The 13644-nt window shown below is 34.7% G+C and overlaps 1 protein-coding gene across 11 annotated transcripts in view; it reads right to left on the reverse strand.

The window, feature by feature from the left end:
* The window catches only part of ZNF280D (zinc finger protein 280D), a 142034-nt gene that overhangs the window by 66281 nt on the left and 62109 nt on the right, over positions 1 to 13644 (reverse strand). The gene's annotated exons all lie outside the window — the stretch shown is intronic.

A 13644-nucleotide genomic window follows, 5' to 3' on the forward strand; every position in this document is an offset into this window, starting at 1 on the left:
AGGCCAGTTTGGGCTGGGAAAATTTGGCTGGGGTCTATCATACCTAAGTAGACCCTCCTAAAGGTGGGCGGGGGAGGCAACATACAGGCAGAGCAAGAAACAAGAAAACAAGAACTGAAAAATTCTGCTCTGTTAAACAAAACCTAAGCTAGTGATCCAGCATAAGCTGAACCGAATATCGAAGAACAGAAAGACAACAGTCATCCAGCAAGAAAACCCTAGGTAAAAGAAGTGAAAACAATCCCCAGACTGAACTAATTAAGGTAATTAAATGCCTAGAGGCCAACAAAAGATAATGAAACACATTAGGAAAACTGAAGATATGGCCCAGTCAAAGGAACAAATCAGCAATTCAAATGAGATACAGGAGTTGAAACAATTCAGAATATACAAACACACATGGAAAACCTCATCAAAAATCAAATCAATGAATTGAGGGATGATATAAAGAAGGCAAGGAATGAACAAAAAGAAGAAATCAAAGTCTGAAACAACAAATCACAGGACTTATGGGAATGAAAGGCACAGTAGAAGAGATGGAAAAAAAACAATGGACACCTACAATGTCAGATTTCAAGAGGCAGAAGATAGGATTAGTGAACTGGAGGAAAGAACATCTGAAATCCGACAGGCAAAAGAAAATATAGGGAAAACAATGGAAAAATATGAGCAGGGACTAAGGGAATTGAATGAATACAAGAAGCGCATGAATATACATGTTGTGGATGTCCCAAAAGAAGGAGAGAAAGGAAAAGGAGGAGAAAAACTGATGGAGGAAATTATCACTGAAAATTTCCCAACTCTAATGAAAGACTTAAAATTACAGATCCAAGAAGTGCAGCATACCCCAAACAGAATAGATCCAAATAGCTGTACTCCAAGACACTTACTAATCGGAATGTCAGATGTCAAGGAGAAAGAGAGAATTTTGAAAGCAGCAACAGAAAAGCAATCTATCACATACAAGGGAAGCCCAATAAGACTATGCGTAGATTTCTCAGCAGAAACCAGGGAGGTGAGAAGACACTGGGATGATGCATTTAAGATATGAGAAGAGAAAGACTGCCAACCAAGAGTTTTATATACAGCAAAATTGTCCTTCAAAAATGAGGGGGAAATTAAAACATTTTCAGGTAAAAAATCACTGAGAGAATTTGTGACCAAGAAATCAGCTCTGCAAGAAATACTAAAGGGAGCACTAGACAGATACGAGAAACAGAACAGAGAGGTGTGGAGAAGAGTATAGAAATGAAGACTATCAGTAAAGGTAAAAAGAAGGAAAATTAGATATGACATACAAAATCCAAAAGGCAAAATGGTAGAAGAAAGTATGACCCGTAAAGTAATAACACTAAATGTTAATGGATTAAACTCCCCAATCAAAAAACACAAACTGGTAGAATGGATTAAAAAACAGGACTCATCTTTATGCTGGCTCACAAAGAAAGTCTCAATAAATTTTAAAAGATTGAAATCATACAAAACACTTTCTCAGATCATAAAGGAATGAAGTTGGAAGTCAACAATAGGCAGACTGCCAGAAAATTCACAAATGTGGAGGCTAAACAACACACTCTTAAACAACCAGTGGGTCAAGGAAGAAATTACAAGAGAAATCAGTAAATATCTCGAGGCAAATGAAAACGAAAACACGACATACCAAAGTTTATGGGAGACAGCAAAGACAGGGCTATGAGGGAAATTTATTGCCCTAAAATCAAGAGAGAAGAAAGGGCAAAAATCAAGGAATTAACTGTCCACTTGGAAGAACTAGAGAAAGAACAGCAAACTAACCCCAAAGCAAGCAAAAGGAAAGAAATAATGAAGATCAGAGCAGAAATAAATGAAATTGAGAACATGAAAATAATCGAGAAATTCAACACCAGAAGTTGGTTCTATGAGAAAATCAATAAGATTGACAGACCCTTACCAAGGTTGACAAAAGGAAGAGAGAGGATGCAAATAAATAAAATCAAAAATGGAAGAAGAGACATAACAACTGACCCCACAGAAATAAAGGAAGTAATGAAGGGATACTATGAACAACTTTATGCTAATAAACTTGACAATGTAGATGAAATAGACAACTTCCTAGAAAGGCATGAACAACCAACACTGACTCTAGAAGAAATAGACGACCTCAACAAACCAATCAAAAGTAAAGAAACTGAATCAGTCGTCAGGAATCTCTCCAAAAAGAAAAGTCCAGGACCAGATGGCTTCACATGTGAATTCTACCAAATATTCCAGAAAGAATGGTACAACCACTGTGGAAAGCAGTTTGGCAGTTTCTCAGGAAGCTAAATATAGAATTGCCACATGACCCGGCAATATCAACTCAGAGGACACGAGGGTAAGGACACAAACGGACATTTGCACACCAATGTTTATAGCAGCATTATTTACAACTGCCAAGAGATGGAAACAGCCAAAATGTCCATCAACAGACAAGTGGCTAAACAAACTGTGGTATGTACATATGATGGAATATTATGCAGCTGTAAGACATAATAAAGTTACGAAGTATATAACAACATGGATGGACATTAAGTACATTATGCTGAGTGGAATTAGCCAGAAACAGAAGGACAGATACTGCATGGTCTCACTAATATGAACTGACATTAGTAAATAAACTTGGAGAATTTCACTGGTAACAGAGACCCTCAGGAGATAGAAATAGGGTAAGATGCTGGGTAATTGGAGCTGAAGGGATACAGACTGTGCAACAGGACCAAATGTAAAAACTCAGAAATGGACAGCACAATACTACCTAACTGTAATACAATGATGTTAAAACACTGAATGAGGCTGAATGTGAGAATAATAGAGTGAGGAGGGTTGGGAGCACAAATGAAATCAGAAAGATGATAAAGACTGAGATGGTATAATCTAGGAATGCCTAGAGTGTACAATGATAGTGACTAAATGTACAAATTTAAAAAATGTTTTTGCATGAAGAAGAACAAAGCAATGTCATTACTGCAAGGTGTTGAAAACAGATGGTAATTAATATTTTAAAATTTTAACTTATGTGTGAGACCAAAGCAAAAAATGTTTATTTGGTACAAAATTTATATTTTGACTAATGCATTTCTTAATATAACTTATGTAGACAGCTTAACTGAACATTATAAGTATATGGAACCTTGAGTAGGGCATTAGATTTTGTAGGCTTGTCCAGAGTGATGCTGTGATAAATCCCAGTGATGTGAACAGTGAATAAAAAGAATTTGCAAAGTCCCTTTTGGGGACTGGTGAGAAAGGGGGAAAATTCAACTTCTCCAAGTTGAATTCCTGATATTCTCACAAGCAGTGGGGACAACCAAAGCAATAAGGTGAACCTCCAATCTTGGGGGTTGTTCATATGAAACTTAACCCCACAAAGGATAGGTCAAGTCTACTTAAAATTAGGCCTAAGAGTCATCCCCAAGAGAACCTCTTTTGTTGTTCAGATGTGGCCTCTCTCTCAAGCCAACACAACAAGCAAACTCACTGCCCTCCCCGTCTACATGGGACATGACTCCCAGGGGTGTGGACCTTCCTGGCAACGTGGGACAGAAATCCTAGAATGAGCTGAGACTCAACATGAAGGGATTAAAAAAACCTTCTCAACCCAAAGGGGGAATACTGAAATGATACAAAATAAAGTGCCAATGGCTGAGAGATTCCAGAGTCGAGAGGGTTATCCTGCAGGTTATTCTTACGCATTAAATAGATATCACCTTGTTAGTTAAGATGTAATGGAGAGGCTGAAGGGAACTGCCTGAAAATGTAGAGCTGTGTTCCAGTAGCCATGTTTCTTGAAGATGATTGTATAATAATATAGCTCTCACAATGTTACTGTGTAATTGTGAAAACCTTGTGTCTGATGCTCCTTTTATCTACCTTGTCAACAGACAAGTAAAACATATGGAATAAAAATAAATAATAGGGGGAACAAATGCTAAAATAAATTTAGTTTGAAATGCTAGTGATCAATTAAAGTGAGGGGTAAGGGGTATGGTAGGTATAATCTTTTTTTTCCTTTTCTGTGTTCATTTTATTTCTTTTTCTATTGTCTTTTTATTTCTTTCTGAATTAATGCAAATGTTCTAAGAAATGATGAATATGCAACTAAGTGATGATACTGTGAATTGCTGATTATATATGTTGATTTTTTATTTGGTTTGTTAATTTTTTAATTAATAAATCTAAAAAAAAAAAAGAGAGATACTGGGCTCTACAAGAATAACAACTGGTTTCATTGGTTCATCTCTTAGCCCCTTAATAACAAGGCCCCTTTTCAGCCTTGAAGCAGTCATACAGTTGTTGCCCAGATATCCCTGAAGATCGAGAGATAATTATCAAATGAGAGAGAGGAATTATAACAGAGAAAGTAGGATTTAAGGGATAATTTTGATTACTGAATCATACTCCTATTTGCTTTCTGGGATACTGGAGTAGACAGGGATATACCTGAAATCCCTAAACTGTAATTCAGCTGCCCTGATATCTAAATGAGTGTGAAAGCCCTCGTCTTGTGCCTTTGTGCCTGTAAGAGCTGTTACTGCCTTTATCTCGTCATCTTCTTGTAGGGCCTTTTCCCTACAAAAGAATTTGAAGTTGGCCATTAGGTAGCCTCAGCCCCGACACTTGTAAATCATATCAACTAGACTACTACTGAAAGATAACTTGTCTTCCTTCCTTTTGTTTACACCTTTAGTACTGAAGTCACAGCTCCGCCTCCCTTTCTTTCAGCTTATGTTCTCCTATTGAAATTATAATGATAACACTGTCTCCTTTTCTGCTTTGAACTAGCTATTTGAAATGACCTCATCTTTCCTTGCTAAAATCCTTAAAAACTTTGAATCCCCTAAACTGGGGAGGGGACACATTTTGGGCCACTAGGCCGTTTGCTCTCCTACTATGCACCTAGTAATAAACTCTTCCTCTCTTTGAAAAAAAAAAAAAGACATGACAAGACTTTAAGAAGGCATGAAAAAGAGTGACAAAAACAAGGGGAAATATAGAAGAATAAAATCAGTGAGAGAAAACAAATTAGGAAGGAGTACATGGAGGAGCAGAGATTGCCAAATATAATAAAATAGAAATATAATAATTTTATTATATAAAATATAATAAAATTTCATGAAGAAGAAATTCTGCCTGAAGAGCGCAGTATCAAATCTTAATCCTGCCTGAGTTTTCAGCCTGCTGGTCTACCCTGTAGATTTTAGAATTGCCAGCTCCCACAAACATGTGAGCCAATTCCTTCAAATAAAACTTCTTATACATACCTGCACACATCCTACTGGTTCTGTTTCTATGAAAAACTGTAACATTCTAAATTTAGTAAGGAAATAATACGTTAGCTCTGATTCATGAATATCAAATTCTATATCCTAAAAAAAAAAAATCCCTATTTCCACATTTCCCTGTAACAGTCAAGAAAATATGTGTAGGATTTCTGTTTTGGATGTCATCAACATGTCAGCATAACATATCCCTCAGAAAAAAAATTTCCCCAGAGATTCAGGGAATAAAAGGACAAACAACACTTACTTAAAATTCTGGAGCATGGTAGAAACTGGATAAGGAGTCCACAAACACTAAAGCAAAGAAAAAGAAAAAATACCAGGTAGGAAATTGCCATCCTGGAACACCAGTCCCACCCTGTCTCCCTCACTTAGTCCCATGTACCATCAGAGTCCCTCAGAAACAGAGAAGCCAGAATCCCTCCTTCACACTGCAGTCTCAGACTTTAGGGCTATTCATAGGAGACTGTTGGAATCCCACGCCTATCCAGTGTCCCAAATCCTCAGAGACTCAGAGTGGAACACAAGCTACTTGGAAGTGTTGCATGCATAAGGAACCTCAGAGGGGGAATTAAAAAAGCCACAGCTGAAAAGTAGTATATTCACTCAATGTTGTTGTTAGCAGGACCACCTAAACACAAAAAGGACTTTTCTGAAGTGGCTCACCTTTCTCAATTGACCTGATCTAATTCCCTGTGGTGGGATATGCAGACTGGGAAAAAACTGCAGGCAGAAAAGCCTCAAGGAGGAAAAAAAAAAAAAAGGTAGGGATTTTCAATAAAACTGATGTAAGATAGGTGGGTCCCAGAACTGCAATGTACAAGGAAAACAAGGCACTGTGAGTAAGGGAGAGAATTTAAAACAAATTATAGAAACCTGAGGAGAAAATTCTCTACAAAAACAAATAGAACAGATGAAGATTCCTGGAGAAGGAAGAGAGGAAAGGAACCTTTCTCCTGGAAATGACAAAAATTGCACAAAAAATACAATCTGAAAAAATTGGATCACCTAGTCATGCAAGAATCAGATGAAGAGATGAAGAAATGTATCAGTTAAACATGGGCTATTCTGAATGTCCAAAATAATGATGCTTAGTCCTAAGCAGCAAAGAAGCACCTTAGTACAAAGCCAATCAACAATAAAAACCTAGGCAGGAGAGAGAAGCTGACTTTCAGAGCAAATTCATCAAGACAATCACATGCCTACACAGCAGCAAAAAATTACAAGCCTTACTAAGAAACAAGAAATGGTGGAGTCCAGGGAGAAATTAAAACTTAAGAGGAGACACAGAAATTAAAACTTAAGAGGAGACACAGAATCTTAACAAGTTAGCAAAGCAGTTCAAAAAAACCTCAAAAAACTAAAGGAGATGAAGAAAAATAGAGCAAAAAGTTATTAGGAAGACACTGAGAAAGTATTAACAAGAATTTGAAAATGTAAACAGAAAAATAACAGAAATTATGGGGATTAGATGCACAATAGAAAAGATATTTAATACATGAGAGGCTTACCAGCAGCAGATGTGAGCAAGCAGAAGAAAGAATCAGTGAGCTAAAAGACAGAACAATTGAAATCTTACAAGCAGAAGAACAAATAGAGAAAGGAATAAAATGAATTGAGCAGGCTCTCAAGGATTTGAATGATAGCATGAAGCACAAACATATGCATCAAGGGTGCCTTAGGAGGAAAAGAGAACAGAAAAGGGGCAGAAAGATTATGTCAGAAAATAATGGCCTAAAATTTCTCAACTCTTATGAAAGATATAAATACATATGGCCAAGAAGCACAACATACGCCACACAGAATAAATCTTAACAGACCTACCCAAAACAAATACTAACCAAAATGTCAAATATCAAAGATAAAGATACAATACTAAAAGTAGCAAGAGAAAATGAGTCATCATAACTACGGAAATGCAGTCAAACTGTCGATTTCTCATCAGAAAACATGAAGGTAAGAAGGGAGTGATATAATAATATATTTAAGGTACTGAAAGAGAAAAACTGCCAGCCAAAAATTCTTTATCCATCAAAATTGTACAAAAATGAGGGAGAATTTAAAACTTTCAGAGATAAACAAAAACTGAGCAAGCTGGTCAATGTGAGATCTGCAATACAAGATATAGTAAAGGGAGTTTTGTAGGTTCAAAAGAAAAGAGAGGAGAGAGAGGCTTGGAGTAGTGTGAAGAAATGAAGATTATCAGTGAAGTAAACTAAAAGGGTAACAAAAGAGACCAAAAAAAAAAGATACGGCATATAAATACCAAAGAATAAAATGGCTGAAGTACTGCCCTTACAATAATAACAATTATTAATGATGAAATTCCCAATCAAAGACACAGATTGGCAGAATGGATTAAAAAAAAACATGATCCAACTATATGTTGTTTATAGCAGACTCATTTTAGACCCAAAGACCAAAAGTTGAAAAATCAAAGGGTGGGAAAAGACATTTCATGCAAATAATAACTAAACAAAACCTCGGGTAGCTATACTAATATCAGACAAAACAGACTATATGCAAAGCTGGTATTAGAGACAAAAAGGACACTATATATTAATAATAGGGCCAATCCATCAAGAAGAAATAACAATCATAAATATTTATGCACCTAACCAGGTATTTTGGGGTGGCCCAAAATACATGAGGCAAACACTGGCAAGTGAAAGAAGAAATAGATGGCTCTACAGTAATAGTTGGAGACTTCAGTGCACCACTCTCATCAATAGATAGAATATATAGACAGAGGATCAATAAGGAAACAGAGAACTTGAATAATGTGATAAATGAACTAGAGCTAATGGACACAGACAAAACATCACACCTCAAAACAGCAGGATAAACCTTCTTCTCAAGTGCTTATGGATCATTTATGTGCTGGGGCACAAAACAAAGTCTCAATAAACTTAAAAAGATTGAAATTATACAATGCACTCTCTCTGACCATAAGGGAATGAAGCTGGAAATCAATAACAGGCAAAGATCCAGAAAATTTCACAAATAAATAGTGGTTAAGCAACATGCTCTTAAACAATCAGTGGGACAAAGAAGAAGCTGCAAGATAAATCAGTAAGTATCTTGAGACAAACGAAATGAGAATACAACATATCAAAACTTACGGGATACGGTGAAGGTAATGCTGGGAGGGAAAGGTATAGCCCTAAATGCCTACATTATAAAAGAAGAAAGCTCAAATCAAAGACCTAACTGCACACTTGGAGGAACTATCAGAAGAACAGCAAACTAATTCCAAAGCAAGGAGAAGAAAGAAATAATGAAGATTACAGTGGAAATAAGTGAAATTGAGAATTAAAAAACCAATAGAATCAATATAACTAAAAAGTAGTTGGGTCTTTGAAAAGATCAGTAAAACTGACAAACCCTTGTCTAGATTGACAGAGACAAAACGAGAGAAGCTGCAAATAAAGTCAGAAATGAGAGAGGGAACACTACTACTGGCTCCACAGAAATAAAAAAGATCATAAAAGGATACTGTGACCAACTGTATGCCAACAAACTAGACAACTTAGAGGAAATGGAGAAACTCCTATAAATACACAAGCAACCTACACCAAATCTACAAGAAATAGAAAACCTAAACAGATCAATTTCAGGTAAAGAAATTGAATAAATCATTAAAAATCTGCAAACAAAGAAAAGTCCAAGACCAAATGGCATCACAGGTGAATTCTACAAATCATTCCAATAACAATTAACATCAATCTTGTACAAACTCTTCCAAAAACTGAAGAGGAGGGAACACTCACTAACTCATTCTATAAAGTCATTATCACCCTAATACCAAAAGCCAGAGAGATATTTCAAGAAAAGAAAATTACAGACCAATTTCTCTGATGAATACAGATGCAAAAATCCTCAACAAAATACTTACAAAGTGAATCCAACAGCAAATTAAAAGAATTATATACCATGATAAGTGGGTTTTACACTGGGTATGCAAGGGTGGTCTGACACAAGAAAATCAATTAATGTAATAGACTGCATTAACATATCAAAAGGGAAAAGCTACATGATCATCTCAACCAATTCAGAAAAGGCATCTGAGAAAATCCAGCATCCTTTTTGATAAAAACACTACTAAATTGTAGAAACAAGAAAACTTCCTCAACATGATAAAGGACATATATGAAAAAAAAAAACCCACAGCTAACATAATGCTCAATGGTCAAAGACTTTCCCTCTAAGATTTAGAACAAGACAAGGCTGCCCATTGTTACCACTGTTATCTGAAATTGTGTTGGAAGTTCTAGCTAGAGCAGTTAGGCAAGAAAAAGAAATAAAAGACATCCAAATTGGAAAGGAAGTAGTAAAACTTTCACTATTTGTAGACGACAAGAACCTATATAGAGAAAGTCCCGAAGAATCTACAACAAAGCTACTATAGCTAATAAAAACAAGATCAGCAAAGTGGTAGGATACAAGATCAACATGCAGAAATCCCTACTGTTTCAATACACTAGTAATGCACTAAGTAGGAAATCAAGATAAAATGCCATTTACAGTATCAATGAAAAGAATCAAATATCTGGGAATAAACTTAATCAAGGATGTAAAGGACCTGTAGCCAGAAAACTACAAAACATTGTTAAAAGAAATCAAAGAAGCCCTAAATAAATGGAAGGACATACCACTTTCATGGACTGGAAGACTAAATCTCAATAAAATGCCAATTCTACCCAAATCAATTTACCGATTCAATGCAATTCCAATCAAAATTCCAAAAGCCTGTTTTGCAGAAATGGAAAAGCAAATCATCAAATTTATTTGGAAAGGTAAGAAGCCCCGAATAGCCAAAAACATTATGAAAAAGTAGAACAAACTTGGAGGACTCCTACTTCCTGACTTTAAAACAATTATATAGCTACAGTGGTGAAAATAGCATGGTACTGGCATAAAGACAGACATATTAATCAATGGAATCAAACTGAGAGCTGAAAATTAGATCACCACATCGATGGTTAAATGATTTTTGCAAGACTACCAAATCTACGCAACTGGGACAAAACAATGTCTTCTAAAATGATGCTGGGAGAATTGGATATCCATATCCAGAAAAATTAACCCAAAAGATTCAGATATAAAATATAAAGACCCTAACTCCTAGAAGAAAATGTAGGGAAACATTTTCAAGACCTTGTGTAGGTGATGGTTTCTTAGAATTTACACCACCCAAAGCACAAGAAACAAACAAAAAAGACAAATGGGACCTCCTCAAAGTTAAATACTTTTGTGCTTCAAAAGACTTTGTCAAAAAAAGTGAAAAGGCAGCCTATTCAATGGGAGAAAATACTTGTAAACCACATATCTGATAAGGGTTTAACATCCAGAATACATAAAGAAATCCTACAACTCAACAATAAAAAGACAAACAACCCAATTTAAAAAATGGGCAGAAGGCTTGAAGAGACATTTTTCCAAAGAGGAAATACAAATGGCTAAAGGGTACATGAAAATATGCTTATCTTCACTAGCTATGGAAATGCAAATCGAAATCACAATGAGATATCATTACAAAACTGAAAACTACAAGAGTTGGAAAGCTGTGGAGATTAGGAACATTTATTCATTACTGGCAGGAACATAAAATGGTACAGCTGCTTTGAAAGACAGCTGACAGTCTTAAGAAGCCAAGTATAGAATTACCTTCTGATTTGGTAATCCAGCTACTAGGTATATACCCAGAAAAACTAAAAGCAGGGACTTGAAAACATATTCACACATTGTGATGTTCATAGCGGCATCATTCACAATTACCAAAAGATGGAAGCAACGCAAATGTCCATCAACTGATGAATGGACTGGCATATATGTATAATGGAATATTACCAAGCATTAAGAAGGAATGAAGTCCTGATGCATGTGACAACATGGATGAACACTGAGGACATTATATTGAGTGAAATAAGCCAGACACAAAAGGACACATATGAGCTAATTATAATAAGCAAACTCATAGAATTAGAATCTAGAATATAGGTTACCAGGAGATATGGTAGAGTTAGAGAATGGGGAGTTGATTCTTAACTGTGTAGAATTTCTACTTACTACAGAGGTGAATGTAGCTAAAAGTGCAAACTCTAGTATATATTACCAGAATAAAAATTAAAAGACAAAACACAGGAATGGACAACACAGTGAACCCTAAAGTAGATGATGAACTATAGTTAACAGTCTATGTATAAGAATGTTCTTTCATGAATTACAGCAAATGCACAATACTAATACAAGGTATAAATAACAAGAGTCGCACATGGGGAATACACCTAGTATAAATTATGGATGACAAAGATAATCGTACTATTTTAATCATCTTTCATCAATTTTAACAAAGGTAACTACTGACCAAAAATAAGTACAATTATAAAAATCTTCTTTTATCTACTGTAACAAATGTTCCACACCAATGCAAGGTGTTAGTGATGGAGTAGCGTAAAGGAATCTTGTATTTTACTGTGATTATTTTGTAAACCCATAATTTATTGAATAAATTTTTTTTCAATAAAAAAAAATAGTGCTTACACTTTTCAAAAAGTTAAAAAAAGTATTTGAGAACTTGGGTAAAATGCTCCATCAAAAAGATTGAGGTTTGAATCTCTGCTATTCCAATTAATTGGCTATAAAACAATGAGGAAAATATTTATGTTGAAGAATTTTCTAAGGATTATAAGAAATACTTTATTTAGAGCTTATTATTGTGTCCTATGCATGGTCTTAGATCAATAAACTGTTCTACTATTGCAGATTGTTTGATCTATGCTTTAAATATTCTTCCACTGAAAGAAAACTTAATTTCTGTGGTAAAGTCATTTTCTACTTACGTATAATAACAGCAAAAAATCTTTCACAAATAATCTAAAATCATATTCTTTAAAAAATGGAAATTCTAATTGTAATATCATTAAAATTTAGCTGATATATAAAGTGAATAGGCTAGAAAGTAAGGTCTCCGCATTGTTTTAAACTTTTTCTTCCTATATTTCCTACTAGTTCAGATTTCTCTTTATGATATAAACACAAAAATTTATTCATATTCTATAATTTGATAAAACTTAGTTCAGTAATATATCTTAGAGTTCTTATATTATTAGCTATCATAGAGATACCTCTCTTTTTAAAAATGCTGTGTAGCATTTTATTAAATGAATATTGAATAAGGTTGTTTGTTTCCAATATGAGTGATCATAAACAGTGCTATAATAAATAAAAGCTACATTTTGTAGAATGGCTGCCACTTTTTCCAGTATCAAAAATATATATAATATGTTATGATTCATGCACAAAATGTAAGAGAATTAAGAACATCCATGTTTACCTGTATAGACAAAAAGATCAGGGATGATTCTAAACAAACTAATAAAATATGGTTTTCTTTCGGCAGCCATACTGGGAACCAGACAAACAGGAGACAGGAGTGAGATTTTTTTTCTTGGTATGTCTTCTTATGCTTTTTTATTTTGAATCATATAACTGTTAGCTACTCCAAAATTAAATAGATAAATCAAAGACAACTAAGGAACCCAGTCCCTTCTTTCCTATCTATAATGCAAAACATAAAAAATATCAGTATTCTCTCCAAAAATACAAAGATATTAAACTGAATAGATATTAAAACTGCTATCACTTGTACAAGATGATACTTACATAAGACCAAAGCAGAAGTCTAATTATCAGAGGCCATCCTCTGGGAGCTGGAAGTAGTATAGATCATATAAAGTTTTGTACAGGAATAAAGAGATTGTTTGGGGGATGTTTTAAATCTCTCTTATTTTTTTCTTTCTTGTAAAATGCTAAATTTCAATTAAAATTTGCCAATCTCTGAAATAATAAGCAGTAACTTTTCCTGAGTTACTTTTTCTTTGCCTTTCATCCTTCTCCCCCCTTCTTATTCCTCATATCACCTTCACTCTCTTTTGTCTTTTGTCTCCTTTCTAGCTTCCTGCCATTTATACTAGGAATATAAGAAAAATACACACTATCTTTACACACAGATACAAAAGAATACTGTAATACCCACTAAAATATTTTTGAGTAGAGTGTTAACTCCTCTAAAACTTTCTCCATTACTATTTTGAAAATGTTCTAAAGCCTAATTTCAAGAGCCTCCTGCACCAAAAAAAGCTTGAATTAATTTTATAAAAATTACACAAACTGGGTGCATGGGTGGTTCAGTGGAAGAATGTACGTCTTTCATGCGGGAGACCCAAGTTCGATTTCCAGACTATGAGCCAAAAAAAAAAAAAAAAAGAAAAAATTACACAAACTATGTTATGAACTAAATTAAAACAATTATTTCATATGAAATTCTCCACCATTAGGAGTTCAT

This window comes from Tamandua tetradactyla, chromosome 14 (genome assembly GCF_023851605.1).
Source record: "Tamandua tetradactyla isolate mTamTet1 chromosome 14, mTamTet1.pri, whole genome shotgun sequence".
NCBI lineage: Eukaryota > Metazoa > Chordata > Mammalia > Pilosa > Myrmecophagidae > Tamandua > Tamandua tetradactyla.